General features: G+C 42.4%; 1 long non-coding RNA gene across 2 annotated transcripts in view; it reads right to left on the bottom strand.

Moving 5' to 3' along the window:
- Window positions 1-18,463, bottom strand: part of LOC140210883 (uncharacterized) — an 86,963-nt gene extending 68,500 nt beyond the window's left edge. For both annotated transcript variants that reach the window (XR_011889323.1, XR_011889322.1), the window contains exons 1-2: window positions 18,312-18,463; window positions 16,892-16,979 (exon numbers count right to left, since the gene is read on the bottom strand). This is a non-coding gene — a long non-coding RNA (uncharacterized lncRNA). The remainder of the gene's footprint in view (window positions 1-16,891; window positions 16,980-18,311) is intronic.
- Window positions 18,464-19,402: the final 939 nt, after the last annotated feature.

The following is a 19,402-nucleotide window of genomic DNA, read 5'->3' as shown; positions in this document are numbered from 1 at the left end:
GTGGAAGGCACGAGCAGTGTGCCAGATGTTGAAGGGTGTGAGGGAATAGAAGTGGGTGCAGCTACTATTACAAGGGAGAAGGTGCTCAAAAATCAGAAAGACCTGAGGGTACATAAGTCACCCAGACCAGAGGAACTGCACCCTAGAGTTCTGAAAGAGGTAGCCGTAGAGATTATGGAGGCATTAGAAATGATCTTTCAAAAATCATTAGACTCTGGTGCCAGAGGACCGGAAAATGATAAATGCCACTCCACTCTATAAGAAAGGAGTAAGGCAGCAGAAAGGAAATTATAGACCAGTTAACCTGACTTCAGTGGGTGGAATATTTTGGAAGCAATTGTTAAGGATGAGGTTATGGAGTATTTGGTGACACAGGATAAGATAGGACAAAGTCAGCATGGTTTCCTTAAGGGAAAATCTTGCCTGACAAACCAGTTGGAATTCTTTGAGGAGATTACAAGTAGAATAGATAACAGTGGATGTGACCTTTCAGAAGGCCTTTGACAAGGTGCCACACATGAGGCTGCTTACCAAGTTAAGAGCCCATGGTATTACAGGAAAGTTACTGGCATGGTTAGACCATTGGCTGATTGGTAGGAGGCAGTGAGTGGGAATAAAAGGATCCTTTTGTGGTTGGCTGCCAGTGACTAGTGGTGTTCCCCAGGGGCTGGTGTTGGAACAGATTAAGAGAATGGGCAAGAAAGTGGCAAGTGTAATACAATGTTGGAAAACACATTGTCATGCACTTTAATAGAAGAAATAAATGTGTAGACTATTTTCTAAACGAGGAGAAAATCCAAAAATATGAGATGCAAAGAGACTTGGGAGTCTTTGTGCAGATTGCCCTAAAGGTTAACTTGCAGGTAGAGAAGCTGTCTGCCTATATCTTTTGGCTAGAGAGGCAGCTAAATTGCTTGCGGTGCAGAGGGGCCATTCAGACCGTTGAGGTGGAGCGTTAAGGATGGACCAAATAGTGAAAGGTGTCCAGTCCAGAACCTGATCACCTGGGGTCTCTAACTGTCTTGTAAGACATGCCCTCCTCCTTCATTTGTTGAGCTGATCAGGGAGTTAGGAGAGGAGGAGACTGCATTGGAGGTACGGTAGGCCTTTGTCAGCAGGGTACAGTTTTCAGTAGTGGTCCCCTGTGGTGAGGAGATCACCAGATAGGCTGGCCTATGTAGCACTTGGGAAAGAGAAAGTGGCCCCTACCACTTTGGGGAGCTATGTCACTGCCTTTTACACCTGGGTTGGACTTTGTGCTTTGCATGATGGTTGGAAAATTATCTCAAAGTCATGAGGACATGACTAAAGTTAGTGGGGGGAGAGTGCAACGCCCTGGGAAGGGTTTCACTGCTAATGTAATGGTCTTTCTGTAGAAGCACTGCTAATGTAATGGTTTTTCTGCAGCAGCAACGTTTGGGTTACGGCTAAAGATAACGGGGGCTTTGGAATGTGTGCCATCCAGTGAAGGGAGTGTTTTTTCTTGTTGTGTACCTGAGATCGAGGTGATCTGGGTCTTTTGTTCAGTGGAAGATGAACAGATGAGATGCCAGAAAGGAGAGGTCATAGACACCAGAAAGGAGTGGACTTGGAGTGGAGCAGGGAGTTGATGAAATCCAGGGAAATCGATGGAGGACCGGCAGAAGGGAAACTGTGAGCTCCAACTTGTGCACGTTAGACTGTTTCATTAAAATGGGCCCTTTTCTTTTTGTTTTACTTTACTAACCCTTTAGTCAAATTAAGAATTATAAAGCCAAATCGCTCAATTGCACATGGAGTACTGTCTGTTATTTCGTAGTACTGATTTGTAACAGGGTGACACATCATGCAGCATCCACACAAACAGGAGGTTTTGCACCTCAATCTCATACATTTGGTGGGGCCACAGATTGTCTTCACTAGAATTAAGCAGCTGACAGAACTGGAGAGTTACATAACACTGGACAACAAAGATTTTGCTTCCTGAATACCTTTAGGTGTATCTCATGAATTTTGGGCTACTGATCATGAAAATCAACATGAAATTTCCCTATCACACATCATTTTTTAATAATCTTATGTTTTCAAGGTTTTCATGGTTTTCAGGGGATATTGGAAACTTGGTTCGGAAAAAGAGAGATATCTACAAATAAATATAGGCAGCATGGAGTAAATGAGGTGCTTGAGGAATATAAAGAATGAAAACAGAATCTTAAGAAAGAAATTAGAAAAGCTAAAAGAAGATATGAGGCTGCTTTGGCAAGTAAGGTGAAAATAAATCCCAAGGGTTTCTACCGTTATATTCATAGCAAAAGGATAGTGAGGGATAAAATTGGTCCCTTAGAGAATCAGAGTGGACGGCTATGTGCAGAGCCAAAAGAGATGGGGGAAATTCTGAACAATTTCTTCGGTATTCACTAAGGAGAAGAATATTGAATTGTGTAAGATAAGGGAAACAGGTAGGGAAGTCATGGAAACTATGATGATTAAAGAGGAGGAAGTACTGAAACTTTTAAGGAATATAAAAGTGGATAAGTCTCCAGGTCCGGACAAGATATTCCCTAGGACCTTCAGGGAAGTTAGTGCGGAAATAGCAGGGGCTCTGACAGAAATATTTCAAATGTCATTAGAAACGGGGATGGTGCCGGAGGATTGGCGTATTGCTCATGTTGTTCCATTGTTTAAAAAGGGTTCTAAGAGTAAACCTAGCAACTATCGGCCTGTGAGTTTGACGTCAGTGGTGGATAAATTGATGAAAAGTATTCTTAGAGATGGTATATATAATTTTCTAGATAGACAAGGTCTAATTAGGAGCAGTCAACATGGATCTGTGCATGGAAGGTCATGTTTGACAAACCTTACTGAATTTTTTGAAGAGGTTACTAGGAAAGTTGACAAGGGTAAAGCGGTGGATGTTGTCTATATGGATTTCAGTAAGGCCTTTGACAAGGTCCCACACGGAAGGTTGGTTAGGAAGGTTCAATCATTAGGTATTAATATTGAAGTAGTAAAATGGATTCAGTGGTGGCTGGATGGGAGATGCCAGAGAGTAGTGGTGGATAACTGTTTGTCAGATTGGAGGCCGGTGACGAGTTGTGTGCCTCAGGGATCTGTACTGGGTCCAATGTTATTTGTCATATACACTAATGATCTGGATGATGGGGTGGTAAATTGGATGAGTAAGTATGCAGATGATACTAAGATAGGTGGAGTTGTGGATAATGAAGTGGGTTTTCAAAGCTTGCAGAGCGATTTAGGCCAGTTAGAAGAGTGGTCTAAAAGATGGCAGATGGAGTTTGATGCTGATAAATGTGAGGTGCTACATTTTGGTAGGACTAATCAAAATAGGACATACATGGTAAATGGTAGGGCATTGAAGGATGCAGTAGAACAGAGGAATCTAGGAATAATGGTGCATAGTTCCCTGAAGGTGGAATCTCGTGTGGATAGGGTGGTGAAGAAAACTTTTGGTATGCTGGCCTTTATAAATCAGAGCATTGAGTATAGGAGTTGGGATGTAATGTTGAAATTGTACAAGGCATTAGTGAGGCCAAATTTGGAGTATTGTGTACAGTTTTGGTCACCAAATTATAGGAAAGATGTCAACAAAATAGAGAGAGTACAGAGAAGATTTACTAGAATGTTACCTGGGTTTCGGCACCTAAGTTACAGAGAAAGGTTGAACAAGTTGGGTCTTTATTCTTTGGAACGTAGAAGGTTGAGGGGGGACTTGATAGAGGTATTTAAAATTATGAGGAGGATAGATAGAGTTGACGTGGATAGGCTTTTTCCATTGAGAGTGGGGGAGATTCAAACAAGAGGACATGAGTTGAGAGTTAAAGGGCAAAAGTTTAGGGGTAACATGAGGGGGCACTTCTTTACTCAGAGAGTGGTGGCTGTGTGGAACGAGCTTCCAGCAGAACTGGTTGGGGCAGGTTCAATGTTGTCGTTTAAAGTTAAATTGGACAGCTATATGGACAGGAAAAGAATGGAGGGTTATAGGCTGAGTGCAGATCGGTGGGATTAGGTGAGAGTAAGAGTTCAGCACGGACTAGAAGGGCCAAGATGGCCTATTTCCTTGTTGTAATTGTTATATGGTTATATGGTTATTATTTCAATTCATAATTCAAGTCAAATAAAATGTTGTACAATGTAAGCTGGAAAGTTTCCTATCTGTTGCAAGGATGTGGCTGGGGACGAACCCAAGTGCAGGACATAGATGCTGTGGCAGAGTCATCATGAGTAGCCCCTCCACGAACGGGGAACCGATATCCAGGAGATGATGCAAAGCTTAGAACTAACAGTTCTCAGGAATAGGAAACAAGGTTTACTCTCACAAGAGTCGACCAACGAACTGGCGGCTTCTTGCTGTGGTCACAGGGTTTTTATCCTGCCGTTTAATGGGAAGCAGGTGCGTGTAGTTAGTGGTACTTGGGAATGATTGGAATCTAAATGAGGTGATCAAGGCCCAAATCTTGAGGCAAATGGCAAGGTGGGGGATTGCCAGAAGGGACCATGACACTATCTTGTCCAGACATGCTTGGCCATGCTTAGGCAGTGCAGATGCTGCATGGCAGGACAGGTTTTAGTAATAATTATTGGGTTCGGGACTGAAAGGATGGAATTTGCTATCATCAGGCACAAAAATTTCTATGAAGGATTTTGATATTTGAGACAGATGCTTCCCAGAATAACTGATACCAAGATTAAGGAAAGCATTTTTGTTGGTCCACAAATAACAGGTCATCAGTGACAGGCAATTTGAAGAATTTCTAGTGGGACCGGAGAAAATCACATGGAAGGCATTCAAAGAAGTTGTTGAAATTTTTCTCAGCATCTGCAGAGCACCAAACTACATGCAGCTGATTGAAAGCATGCTTCAAGCATATAAAACCATGAAATGCAACATGTCACTAAAGATTCATTTCCTGCATTCCCATTTAGACTTCCTCCCAGCAAATCTTGGTGCTGTTAGTGACGAGCATGGTGAAAGGTTTCACCAGGACATTGCAGTCATGGAGAAAAGATACCAGGACAACTGGAATCCATCAATGCTGGTGAATTATTGTTGGACACTTAAGCGAGAAGCCTCAGACACTGAGTACAAATGAAAATCATTAACAAAATATTTTAACTTAGTTGAACTATTGCAAAGCATCAGCACCATTATGCAATTAAACACATTCTATTCAATAAAAGTTAATTTGTTGTTTCTCCAAATTCCTATGTGATACAAGTAGTCTGAAATTATATTTGTGTTCATCTTCAAGCAGTCTATCATAAACCAAAAAAAAACTGAGGAAGCAACACTTCTGAAAAAATTTGTTGTCCCGTGTAATAAGACCATGAGACATAGGAAAGATGCATAAACCTTAACAAAACACATTGCTTTGATTAGGGGTCTGACAGAGGCCAAACAAGGAAAGGAAGGCAGATGTCTTTCTTTGATAGACATTACTGAGCCAAATGGCATCTTTAAGGCAATCCAGTAATTCTGTGGTTGCCATTACAGTAAAGTCCATACTTATTTAACTTAGTTAAATTGTACATATCCTACCAACCAAAGTTGGATTGGAACAACGACACTGTTCCAATCCAAAGATTCTGGATGACTTGCAGAAGAAAACATGCTAAAGGAGCAGTATGGTAACATAGGAATAGCATGAAGCTATTACAGCGCCAGCATCCTGGGTTCAATCCCCGCTGCTGTCTGTGAGCAGTCTGCATTTTTCCTGTGACCCGGGTGCTCTCGTTTCCTTCCACATTCCAAAGACGTACCAGTTAGTAAGATATTTGGTCTCATGCGTGTAATTAGGCCGTGTGAGCTCATTGGGCCAGAAGGGCTAGTTACTGTGCTTTAGTTCTAAATAAATAATAAAATAATAATAAGTTCTGTATGTCCACAAAATATCATCCTTATTAAAAGAAAAACTATTAGAACCTGACAGTATTTTTACCAGATCTCAACGTGAGTTCTAATGCAGAGATGTGAACAAAAATTCAAACACCTTTCTAAAAATTAATGACACTGTATGAATTCTGGGTTATTAATATCACCACTCACTATTCATATATTATACTTCTACGTGCCTATAAAATAAAAACTCGAATTGCATTACAAGGATGTGATCACCATGGCAACATCTTGTGCAAGGCACATCAACAAATTGACTCACTGAGATTGTGATGATAACAACTCAGCAATGATAGAAAAGGGAGATTTACTCTGTCTGATTTGTAACTAACACAAAGCACAATCTTTTATCAGGATATGTTTGTAGTGCACAGAAGACTTCTACCCCATTTGTCCAGAGAAATAATGTATGTTTTTTTTCTACCATTACAAAACTAAGTCTTGAGATGCAAAGCCCACAGTAGTGTAGCGGTTAGTGTACACTATTACAGACTGGGTGGCAGATTTCGGAGTTCGATTCTGATGTCATCTATAAGGAGTCTATATGTCCTCCCCATGGAATGTGTAGGTATTCTCCAGGTGCTCCAGTTTTCTCAGACATACGAGTTACTAGGTTAATTGGTCATTGCACATTATCCCATGATTGGGCAAGGATTAAATTGGGGTTGCTGGGACAGTGCAGCTCAAAAGGCCAGAAGGTCCTATCCTGTACTGCATTTCTAAATAACTAACTAAATTTTAAATATCTACTCTTCTTCCATGATGAGGCCACTCTCAGGGTGGAGGAGCAACGCCTCATATTCCGTCTGGCTAGCTTCTGACCTGATGGCATGAACATTGATTTTCCCCTCCCACTTCCCTCTTCTGGACTTTACCTCTTCTCCTCACCTGTATATCACCTCTCCTGGTAAATCAACAGCTACCCACCTTCAGCAGCCCCCAATATCACTAGCAGAAACGGCAGGAAATGGGTCAGTTGTGACTTACTTGGTTGTATTAGCAGTCTTTCAGAGGACTATGGTTCAAGTTGCACTCCAGAAACTTGAACAAAATATCTCAATACCAGATCAGCACACATAAAATGCTGGAGGAACTCAGTAGGGCAGACAGTTGTTGTTTTAGGCTGAGACCCTTCTTCGGGACAGGCAAGGAAAGTGGAAGATACCAGAATAAAAAGATGAGGAGAGGGGAAGGAGGATAGCAAGAAGGTGATAGGTGAAGCCAGGTAAGTGGAAAAGATGAAGGGCTGAAGAAGGAATCTGACAGGAGAGGAGAGTGGACCATGGGTGAAAGGAAAGAAGAGGGGCACTAGGGGAGGTTGGGGGTTTTGGGGATAGTGTAGAGGGCTGTCAGAGCTTACAGCGGGACATTGATAGGATGCAAAACTGGGCTGAGAAGTGGCAGATGGCGTTCAACCCAGATAAATGTGAGGTGGTTCATTTTGTTAGGTCAAATATGATGGCAGAATATAGTATTAATCTTAAGAATCTTGGCAGTGTGAGGATCAGAGGGATCTTGGGGTCCAAGTCCATAGGACACTTAAAGATGCTGCGCAGGTTGGGTCTGTGCTTAAGAAGGCATATGGTGTATTGGCCTTCATCAATCGTGGGATTGAGTTTAAGAACCGGAAGGTAACATCAGACATCCCACCTCTCCCGGAAGTTCCGGGAGTCTCCCGCATATTAATAGTGGCTCCCTGATGCCCACAAATTATATACAATATACTGGAAATCAATTTTTTTGAGAGCGAGAGAGAGAAAGCAAGAGAGAGCGAGAGAGAGAAAGTGAGAGAGCACACGTGTGAGAGAGCGACCACGAGAGAGAGAGAGAGTGAGAGTGAGAGAGAGAGAGCGAGAGAGCAACCACGAGAGAGAGGGAGCAGGTGAGAGAGAGAGCGAGCGCGAGAGCGACCACGGGAGAGAGAGAGAGAGAGAGCGAGAGCGCACCAAGGCAGAGTGTACCAAAAAAAGAAAATATAAAATGTACGTCACCCCAGACTACCCTAAAGTGTACCCCTGCCTAATAGGGGTCAAAAATAATGACAGTGTTGCTCACTGCACTGTTTGCAACAGTGACTTTTCTATTGCCCATGGTGGGTTAAGACTGTAAAAGACATGCTGAGGTGAGTTTAACAGGTGTCATTCGTTCATTAGCATAGCTAACGTTATTTAAACTAGCTGGCTGGCTGCTAAGGAGCTACACTATTGATGTCCTACATGATGAGGCCAAACTCCCTGTCGACGAGCTTAAAGTTGTAATAAAATTTAAAAAACAACTCCATGATAATATATAAGTACATACTGTATTTTAATGTCACATTTTCTGCATATACCCAGTTTACAGATTACAGATTGGTTTACAGATTAGACAAAATCACTAAACAAAGTATCACATAAGACTATAATAAGGATACACCTTATGCTTTTATTTCTTTTAGGGACCGCAACATATTAGGGAGGCTAATCGCAGGGAAGGCTGCTCAAGTATTTCACAAACAATAGGAATTCTGCAGATGCTGGAAATTCAAGCAACACACATCAAAGTTGCTGGTGAACGCAGCTGGCCAGGCAGCATCTGTAGGAAGGGGTGCAGTCGACGTTTCAATCCTGACGTAGGGTCTCAGCCTGAAACGTCGACTGCACCTCTTCCTACAGATGCTGCCTGGCCAGCTGCGTTCACCAGCAACTTTGATGTGTGTTGGTCAAGTATTTCACAGTTCTTTTCAGCAAAGCCACATCACAGTACAAGGAAAGTTTGCCAAAGAGATAGAAAAGCTATTTGCATTAGCATTGAGATTGCCAACAGAATACTCAACAAGGAATATATATATATATATAAACTCACCTCAGCATGTCTTTTACAGTCTTAATATATATATGTGTGTGTGTGCATGTGTGTGTGTGTGTGTGTGTGTGTGTGTGTGTGTGTGTGTGTGTGTGTGTGTGTGTGTGTGTGTGTGAAATAAATTGTTGTGTTCTTTCATAATTAAATGTCCCGTATACATGCGCCCTTGGAGGTCAGCCAGGGCAGGGTGATATGGGGTTGCGGGGGGCGGGGGGTGCTACCTCCTTGAAATGATGGTGCTATCTCCCTGAAATGAGTTTTTGCAGGGTGGGATTTCTGTAATATTACAGCTATTTGGGCCCTGGTCGGACCCCACTTGGAGTACTGTGCTCAGTTCTGGTCGCCTCACTACGTGGATGTGGAAAACGTAGAAAGGGTGCAGAGGAGATTAACAAGGATGTTGCCTGGATTGGGGAGAATGACTTATGAGAATAAGTTGAGTGAACTCGGCCTTTTCTCCTTGGAGCGACTGAGGGTGAGAGGTGACCTGATAGAGGTGTATAAGATGATGAGAGGCATTGATCATATGGATAGTCAGAAGCTTTTTGCTAGGGCTGAAATGACTAGCACAGGAGGACACAGTTTTAAAGTGCTTGGGAGTAGGTTCAGAGGAGATGTTGGGGTAAGTTTTTTCACTCAGAGAGTGGTGAGTGCATGGAATGGGCTGCTGGCAACAGTGGTGGAGGCGGATACGATAGGGTCTTTTAAGAGACTCCTGGATAGGTACATAGAGCTCAGAAAAATAGAGGGCTATGGGTAACCCTAGGTAATATCCCAGGTAAGGACATGTTCAGCACAGCTTTGTGGGCCGAGGGGCCTGTATTGTGCTGTAGGTTTTCTATGTAATAAACTGGTCACTGAGTGAAGGTTACATGGTTTCTAGGTGCCACTCCAAGCTGCTCCAACACATTCCTAGCAATGTAGCAGAAACTCTGGCCATTACAAGTCAATTTGTCTAATCAGATAGCAGGGGAGAAGATTGATTGCAGCAGCTCTGTCACGTGGACCCATCCTACAAATATCTTACTGTATGCTGATCCCAGCTATGGTACAAATATCCTACTGTATGCTGATCCCACTGACGTCTATTCCCTGAATGTAAACAGAACATCACTAAATGTAAAGGGATTCAACAATAATCAGTCCTCCCCGCAGATATATTCAGACCATCTTCCAAATGAGTCAAGAAAATCAGTTAGTTACAGCAGGGTATCAAAGCTGTGAATCACAGAAAGGAATTTTTTTCCTTTAAATATTTGGGTAATTAACAAGAAAATAACTCAAAGGAGAGACCCACTGCACTGCACTCTCTCTCTCTCACTCTCTCTCTCTGAAAGGCCCCCTCAGAACTGATCCTTCATGAGCAACTTTTGTTGAGGCATCTGTACAAATAATTGGGCCCCAAGCGCAGTCACAAGTGATCCCTTCAAAAGCTACGTCTCCTGATATGTTCTGAAGTGAAAGCAGGCACGCCAAGTTGTTTGGACCAGTGAACACTAGGCTGTACTCTCCTATTCAAAGAGTATACAATTTAAAAGAAGCACATACACACATATGAAAAATGACTCAGAATAATATCCCTTTTCACCTCAAGAAATTAAATTCAAGAATTAAAAATCAAGCATAGAGACAAACACAGGTTATAACAATAATAAACAGTCTAGCTTGGTGAGATCAGGTGGAAAGAGTGGGCCTTAAACAAAACACATTTTTCAGCGTCACTGGCAGATTTTAATTTCTTTCCTGATGAAGGGTATTGGCCTGAAACATCGACTCTTCATTCATTTCCATTGATGCTGCCTGACCTGCTCAGTTCCTCCAGCATTTTGTGTATGTTGCTCTGGATTTCCAGCATCTGCAGAATATCCTGTGTTTATTAATTTCTGTGTTTTAAAAAAAATCAGAGGAGCTCCCTGTGAATGCATTAATGAAATGCCTGGTCCAGCCAGAATCCTGTAACTAATCCATTCATAATCAGTTTTGAATCTCACATTCTCAAAACAGGTTCTGAAAGGACACTCTGGTGCCATTATCCACTGAAGGAATTTGCCTAAGAAAGATGTTAGAAGGGATGTATTTTTGCCAAGAGCCTCCCCTTTGCTTCAGAGGGAAAATATAATAGGCGTATTATCAGCCCCTTACTTTTAAAAGGCATTGACTATTTGGAGCTATTCACTGTGATATCACCAAATGACATCTTTATATGAAATTTAATCCTCTATTTTAACAAGGGGCGTTGATCCATTGGGGTTAGGCCTTTACAAAGGCAGTTGAGAAAGAATTTCGTATGACAGATTAACACATTTGTTATTATTATCACACAGTCTTGAAACACCCTCTGGTTTAAAACTCAGGTATTGTTTTTCTTTGCTCTGTGACATACCTCCCAAAACTAAACATCCTCATCCCTGAAACCTTGCTCGGATTGGCCAACGAACCAACTGTTTGGCAATTGTGCGTGGATACAGGGAAGACTGATTAGGTCAGTGGGTGGGCGGGGGGGGGCAGCTGCTGAGTGAAAACAGGATGAGAGCGCTTACTTGTTAAGTATGGGTGGGCAGCTGGGCACTGCAAACAATTCCAGCTCTCAGTGTGCCATCCTGCCAGTGTGTTCAATGTCAAGTTAAACACACTTGACCCGCTCCACATCAACCCCTCAGTTGTAAACACCCATCTGATGGATGTAGATGCAGTTGGAAGTGAATGCTTCAAAAAACAAGTCTCCTGATAGGTTCTAAAATCAAAGCAGATATGTCAAATTTTTTGGACCTGTAAACATTGGGCTATAAGTTATAAACACAAGAGATTCTGCAGATGCTGGAAATCCAGAGCAACACACAAAATGCTGGAAGAACTCAGCAAGTCAAGCAGCAGCAATGGGGGTGGGGGTGGGAGGGGTGGAAATAAACAGTCACTGCTTTTGGGTCAAGGCCCTGATGAAGGGTGTTAGGCCAAAAATGTCGACTGTTTATTTCCCTCCATAGATGATGAGCTCCTCCTGTATTTTGTGTATGTAACCTTGGATGTGTTTTCCTATTCAAACAGTGCTAGTGGTAACACGGTGAGGTAGATATTAAAAAAATTCATACTCGCCCATGGACCCTGTCTATACTTCTCACTGTCTCTATAAAGCAGCCAAAATAATCAAAGACTCCACCCACTCTGGACTAACCTCCAAAATACAAAAAATTCTTTAGAAACTGAAAATCAAAAGCAACTCACAAAATATTGGAAGTCCCAATGAAGGCCCAAAACATTGACTGTTTAATCTCTTCCACAGATACTGACTGACCTGTTGGACATACTCTCTTCACCCCTCTCCCATCAGGCAGAATATCAGGGAAAGTGAGGAGGTGATAGAGAGGAGCTACAGCCAAGTAGTCACACCAGGGCCTGAGGAGACAGACAAGTGGGTAACAGTCAGGAGAGAGAAGGGCAGGAGTCAGAGATTGGAGAGTACCCCTGTGGCTGTACTCCTTAACAATAAGTACTCCTGTTTGAGTACTGTTGGGGGGGATGGCCTATCTGGGGAAGCAACAGTGGCCATGCCTCTGGCACAGAGTCCAGCCCTGTGGCTCAGAAGGGTAGCGAAAGGAAGAAGGCAGCAGTAACAGGGGACTCTATAGTTAGTGGGGGGGGTCGGACAGGCAATTCTGTGGATGCAGGAAAGAAACACAGGTGGTAGTTTGCCTCTCAGGTGCCAGGGTCCAGGATGTTTCTGATCGCGTCCACAATATCCTGAAGTGGGAAGATGAACAGCCAGAGGTCATGATACATATTGGTACCAATGACATAGATAGGAAAAGGGAGGAGGTCCTGAAAACAGACTATAGGGAGTTAGGAAGGAAGTTGAGAAGCAGGACCTAAAGGTAGTAATCTTGGGATTACTGTCTCTGACACACAACAGTGAGTATAGGAATAGAGTGAGGTGGAGGATGCATGCATGGCTGAGGGATTGGAGCAAGGAGCAGGGATTCAGATCTCTGGATCATTGGGACCTCTTTTGGGGCAGATGTGACCTGTACAAAAAGGATAGGTTGCACTCGAATCCATGGAGGACCAATATCTTGGCCGGGACGTTTGCTAAGGGTATTGAGGGAGAGTTTAAACTAGAATTTCTAGGTGGGGGGGGGGGAACTGAACTAAAGAGATGGAGGACGGGGTTATTGGCTCACAAATAGAGAAAGCTTGGAGACACTGCGAGAGAGAGGATAGGCAGGTGATAGAGAAGGGATGCGCTCTGACCGATGGTTTGACATGCGTCTATTTTAATGCAAGAAGCATCATGAACAAAGCAGATGAGCTTAGAGCGTGGATCAGTACTTGGAGCTATGATGTTGTGGTCATTGCACAAACTTGGATGATTCAGGGGCAGGAACGGTTACTTAGAGTGCCAGGCTTTAGATTTTTCAGAAAGGACAGGGAGGGAGGCAAAAGAGGTGGGGGTGTGGCATTGCTGATCACAGATAGTGTCACGGCTGCAGAAAAGGAGGAAGTCATGGAGGGTTTGTATATTGACTCTCTGTGGGTGGAAGTTAGAAACAGGAAGGGATCAATAACTCTACTGGGTGTTTTTTATAGACCACCCAATAGTAACAGGGGCGTCGAGGAACAGATAGGAAGACAGATTCTGGAAAGGTGTAATAATAACAGGGTTGTCGTGGTGGGAGATTTTATTTTTCTGAATATTGATTGGTATCTCCCTAGAGCAAAGAGTTTTAGATGGAGTGGAGTTTGTTAGGTGTGTTCAGGTAGGTTTCATAGAACATAGAACATAGAATAGTACAGCACATTACAGGCCCTTCAGCCCACAATGTTGTACTGACCCTCAAACCCTGCCTCCCATATAACCCCCCCACCTTAAGTTCCTCCATATACCTGTCTAGTAGTCTCTTAAACTTCACGAGTGTATCTGCCTCAGGCACTGACTCAGGCAGTGCATTCCATGCACCAACCACTCTCTGAGTAAAAAACCTTCCTCTAATATCCCCCTTGAACTTCCCACCCCTTACCTTAAAGCCATGTCCTCTTGTATTGAGCAGTGGTGCCCTGGGGAACCCTGGTTTCCTGATACAATATGTAGATAAGCCTACAAGAGGAGAGGCTGTACTTGATCTGGTATTGGGAAATGAACCTGGTCAGGTGTCAGATCTCTCAGCGAGAGAGCATATTGGAGATACTGATCACAATTCTATCACCTTTACCATAGCATTGGAGAGGGATAGGAACAGGCAAGTTAGGAAAGTGTTTAATTGGATTAAGGGGAAATATGAAGCTATCAGGCAGGAACTTGGAAGCAAAAATTGGGAACAGATGTTCTCAGGGAAATGTACAGCTGAAAAGTTGCAAATATTCAGATGGAGTTCTGCATAGGTACGTTCCAATGAGACAGGGAAAGGTAGGGTACAGGAACCGGCTGTTGAAAATCCAGTCAAGAAGAAAGGAAAAGCTTATAAAAGGTTCAAAAAACTAGGTAATGATAGAGATCTAGAAGATTATAAGGCTAGCAGGAAAAAGCTTAAGAATGAAATTAGGAGAGACAGAAGTGGCCATGAGAAGGCCTTGGCAAGTAGGATTAAGGAAAACCCCAATGCATTCTACAAGTATATGAAGAGCAAGAGGATAGGAGAGACTAGGACCAATCAAGTGTAACAGTGGAAAAGTATGTATGGAATCAGAGGAGGTAGCAGAGGCAGTTAATGAATACTTTGCTTCAGTATTCATGACGGAAAACGATCTTGGCGAATGAAGGGATGACTACAGCTGATTGAAAAGCTTGAGCATATAGACATTAAGAAAGAAGAAGTGTGGGAGCTTTTGGAAAGCATCAAGTTGGATAGGTCTCTGGGACTGGATGAGTTGTAACCCAGGCTACTGTGGGAGGCAAGGGAGAAGATTGCTGAGCCTCTGGCAATGATCTTTGCATCATCAATAGGACGGGAGATGTTCTGGAGCATTGGAGGATTGCAGATGTTGTTCCTTTTCTTCAAGAAAGAGAGTAGAGAAGACCCAGGAAATTATAGACCTGTGAGTCTTACTTCAGTGGTTGGTAAGTTGTTGAAAAACATCCTGAGAGGCAGGATTTATGAACATTTGGAGAGGCATAATATGATTAGGAATAATCAGCATGGCTTTGTCAAAGGCAGGTCATGCCTTACAAGCCTGATTGAATTTTTTGAGGATGTGACTAAACACATTGTTGGAGGGAGAGCAGTAGATGTAATGTATATGGATTTCAGCAAGGCATTTGATAAGGTACCCCATGCAAGGCTTATTGAGAAAGATAAGGAAGTATGGGATCCAAGGGGACCTTACTTTGTGGACCCAGAACTGGCTTACTCAGAGAAAGTAAAGAGTGGTTGTAGACGGGTCATATTCTACATGGAGGCTGGTGACCAGTAGTGTGCCTCAGGGATCTGTTCTGGGAACACCACTCTTCGTGATTTTTATAAATGACCTGGATGAGGAAGTGGAGGGATGGGTTAGTAAGTATGCTGATGACACAAACGTTGGGGGTGTTATGGATAGTGTGGAGGGCCATCAGAGTTTACAGCGATAGGATGCAAAACTGGGCTGAGAAGTGGCAAATGGAGTTCAACCCAGATAAGTGTGAGGTGGTTCAATTTGGTAGGTCAAATATGATAGCAGAATATAGTATTAATGGTAAGATTCTTGGCAGTGTGGGTGATCCGAGGAATCTTGAAGTCCGAGTCCATAGGACACTCAAAGCTGCTGCACAGGTTGACTCTGTGGTTAAGAAGGTATACGGTCCATTGGCCCTCATCAACTGTGGGATTGAGTTTAAGAGCCACGAAGTAATGTTACAGCTTTACAGGACCCTGGTCAGACCCCACTTGGAGTACTGTGCTCAGTTCTGGTTACCTCACTACGGGAAGGATGTGCAAACTATAGAAGGGGTGCAGAGGAGATTTACAAGAATGCTGCCTGGATTGGGGAACGTGCCTTATGAGAATAGTTTAAGTGAACTTGGCCTTTTCTCTTTGGAGCAGCGGAGGATGAGAGTTGACCTGATAGAGGTGTATAAGATGATGAGAGGCATTGATGATGTGGATAGTCAGAGGCTTTTTCCAGGGCTGAAATGGCTAACACGAGAGGGCACAGTTTTAAGGTGCTTGGAAGTGGGTACAGAGGAGATGTCAGGGGTAAGTCTTTTACGCAGAGAGTGGTGAGTGCGTGGAATGGGCTGCCAGCAACGATGGTGAAGGTGGATACGATAGGGTCTTTTAAGAGACTTTTGGAAAGGGAAATGAAGCTTAGAAAAATAGGGGGCTATGGGTAACCCTGGGTAATTTCTAAAGTAAGTACATGTTTGGCACAGCATTGTGGGCTGAAGGGCCTGTATTTTGTTGCAGGTTTTCTGTTTCCATGTTTCTAATATACAAAAGCCTGAAACCATGTACTATCAGCTTCTGCCCCACAGTGGTAAGACTATGGAATGGTTTCCTTGTACATCAGATAGGCTCTTGACCTCACAATCTACCTCTTTATGATCTTGCGCCTTATTGTACTTTATTCTGCTTTGTTATTGGTTTAACTTGTTCTACCTCAGTGCTCTGTGTAGTAATTTGATCTATATGAAGAGCATGCAAGACAAACTTTGCACTGTATTTCCATACTAGTGACAATAATAAACCAATTCCGATTCCTACTGCTCAGCTGCATGTAACATGTGCAGCTGGTCATTTTTTTCCGAAGGAAGTGTTTTTTTCTTACTAATTCCCCCAAAAATGACCTTCAAATAAAAAAGTTGCCAGTGTCTAACTTAACTCTGCCTCATCCATGTTCAGGACACAAGTACATCTCAGGCATCGAGGTGAAGACACAAGATTGGGTGTATTTAAGGCAGAGATTGATAGGTATCTGAGTAGCCAGGGCATCAAAGGTTATGGTGAGAAGGTGGGGGAGCGGGACTAAATGGGAGAATGGATCAGCTCATGATAAGATGGCGGAGCAGACTCGATGGTCCCAATGGCCGAATTCTGCTCCGTTGTCTTATGGATTTGTCTTATGGTCTAAGATTTTATCCCTCCAAAACATTAATTCCCTGCTCCAGAAACAATTATTATATCATCCTCTGAGATTCGGTTGTACAAAAGAAGTCAAAGTAAAAAATTGTTGTGTCAGATTACTTACCCTAATGTTGACAGCTAATGTGAAACCACGGCATCTTCATACCTCTTGTGTCTGAATGGCAAGACTTGTCTTTCATTGAGTTTTATTTCTGAGAGAGTACATCAAGTAGTGAATATTGCCTCCAATACCATCATCTTGTCAGTAAACTTCTTAATAATGAACACACTACAGTCACTCATTCACCTTTATTTATTCTGCTTATCATATCCTCAAATAAATTTGTCAAACATGATTTTCCTATTTGTCCAAATATTCTGACATTTCTTGTTTTATTATCAGTTCCAACCCCCCTCTCCATTTGATGGATAATTGGGTCCAAAGAGGAGCTAGAATTGATTCCTAAAAGACAAATTGCCTGATAAAGTTCTACAGTCCATGTAGACATGCCAAATTATTCAGACCAGTATTCAGACCAGTGAACACCAGGCTGTATTCTCCTAGTCAAGTAGGCATGCCAAGTTATTCAGACCAGTGAACACCAGGCTGTATTCTCCTAGTCAAGTAGGCATGCCAAGTTATTCAGACCAGTGAACACTGGGTTGTACTTTCCTACTCAAGTAGTATTATTGGCAACTTGGTGAGATAGACGGTAAAGAAATACTTACTCACCATGGACTCTACACTTCTTGCTACCTCAGTAAATCAGCCAGCATAATTAAAGACACCGCTCTCACTTGACATTCTCTCTTCTCCCCTCGCCCACTGGGCAGAAGGTACAAAAACCTGAAAGCATGTATCATGAGTCTGAAGGGCAACTTCTACCCTGCAGTTATAAGACTATTAAATGGGTCCCTTCTACTCTGCTGTAATGTTATTGGTCCAAAATATGATATACCACACCTTGGACTTCACAGAGTACATAGCCTTGCACCTTATTATTTACCTGCACTGCACTTTGTAGCAGGTATAATTTATTCTACATTGTTAGTTTTCTTTCAATCTTGTTTTACTCCAATACACTGTGTAATAAATTGATCTGTATGATTGTATCTCACTGTATCTCAGTACATGTGACAACAATAAACCAGTTCTAATAGCAGAGTGAGGCAGAAGACAATGTGGGTAAGACCCTTCATGATTATTTTGCAGCTCTTTCACAAAGGGTGGTGCTGCGGTTACTTTAAAGCAAACTAAAACCGCTCAGAGACTAAGCATGGGGCGGGGGGGGGGGGTTGAAACTGTACGACGCACTCCAAAAATCTTGTAACGTTAAAAAAAACAATGAAACTAAAACTAACAATATAATAAAATAAGCAGTCTAAATGTATTCAAACATAGTTAAGTGTTAGCAGTCTTAGCATGTTTAAAAGTTAGCAGTTAGAAGTAACTAAACAAAGCGGTCAACAGAAAAACCTTTTTCCCCCAACCTACCCCCTGCTCTATCCAGACTTAAAACTGACTAAAGACAAAATGTAAGTACCTGTGTTTAACGATACTCTTCATTTCTGCCGCACTTCAGCCCACATGACAAATGACCCTTAATAATTATGCAACACAAAATACAATAAAGACAGACAGAAAATAGACATATTGCTCCTACAGAGGAGATTACGGCGATGTTGTGTTTAAGCAGGAAGAGTGCAGTGTATTGGACGGGATATACCCAGCAGGAAAGAAAATATCAAGTCATTTAGCATCTCTGAAAGAAAATAATCCCCAGGTCTAATGAAACATGTCACAGGCTTTTCAAGAGAGGAAATTGCCAAGACACTGATCAAAATGATTCCATCCTCCATGTCTACAGGAATAGTGCCAGAAGATCAAGGGAACTGCTAATGTGTCGTTGTGCAAAGGGGGAGGAAGGGATAAACTGAATAATTACAGGCAGTTTACCATCTGTGATAAGCAAATTACTGGAACCAATTCCGGAGGACAGTCTAAACCTTCATTTAGAAAGGAATAGATTATCCAAGGACAAACAACAAAGGGGAAGCCCAGGACAGGCTAACTTGATAGACGTTTTAAGGAGTTAAAAATATACTGACGTTTTAAGTATAGTGTGCCTGATGTGGTCTACATGCATTTTAGCAAGGGCCTTTGACAAGGCCCCAAGTGACAAGCTGACCAATAAAAAAGCTTGGGATTTAAGGAAAAATTGGATCTAAAAATATAGTGACAGGCATCAAAGTAGGGAGGTCATGCTAGAACTCTATCCAAAGCTAATTTAAGCCATAGCTTTAGGTTATTATAGTTCTAGTCACTACAATACAAGAAAGATTGTGATGGTGAACGCTCAGTAAAACACACTCTCTACACACACGCGCACACACACACACACACACAGCAACATTGCCTTGTCATTCTGCTGTCGTTGCACTGAGCGTTCACACTTTAATATCTTCCCCAGTATATTCTCATAATGGATTGTCATTATGGTGCCTTTCCTGTCATACACAGAGAAATATTCCATTTCTTTAATAATAGGGGATGTGTATATATTGGTTGTATACTGTACTTAAGGTAGATACATCTGTTCATTTTGTAATGTGATTGTAACTACATAGTGGGGTG

Source organism: Mobula birostris, chromosome 16, assembly GCF_030028105.1.
Source record: "Mobula birostris isolate sMobBir1 chromosome 16, sMobBir1.hap1, whole genome shotgun sequence".
Taxonomy (NCBI): Eukaryota; Metazoa; Chordata; class Chondrichthyes; order Myliobatiformes; family Myliobatidae; genus Mobula; species Mobula birostris.
The sequence above is the reverse complement of the archived record's forward strand: the minus strand, read 5'-3'. Positions and strand labels throughout refer to the sequence as shown.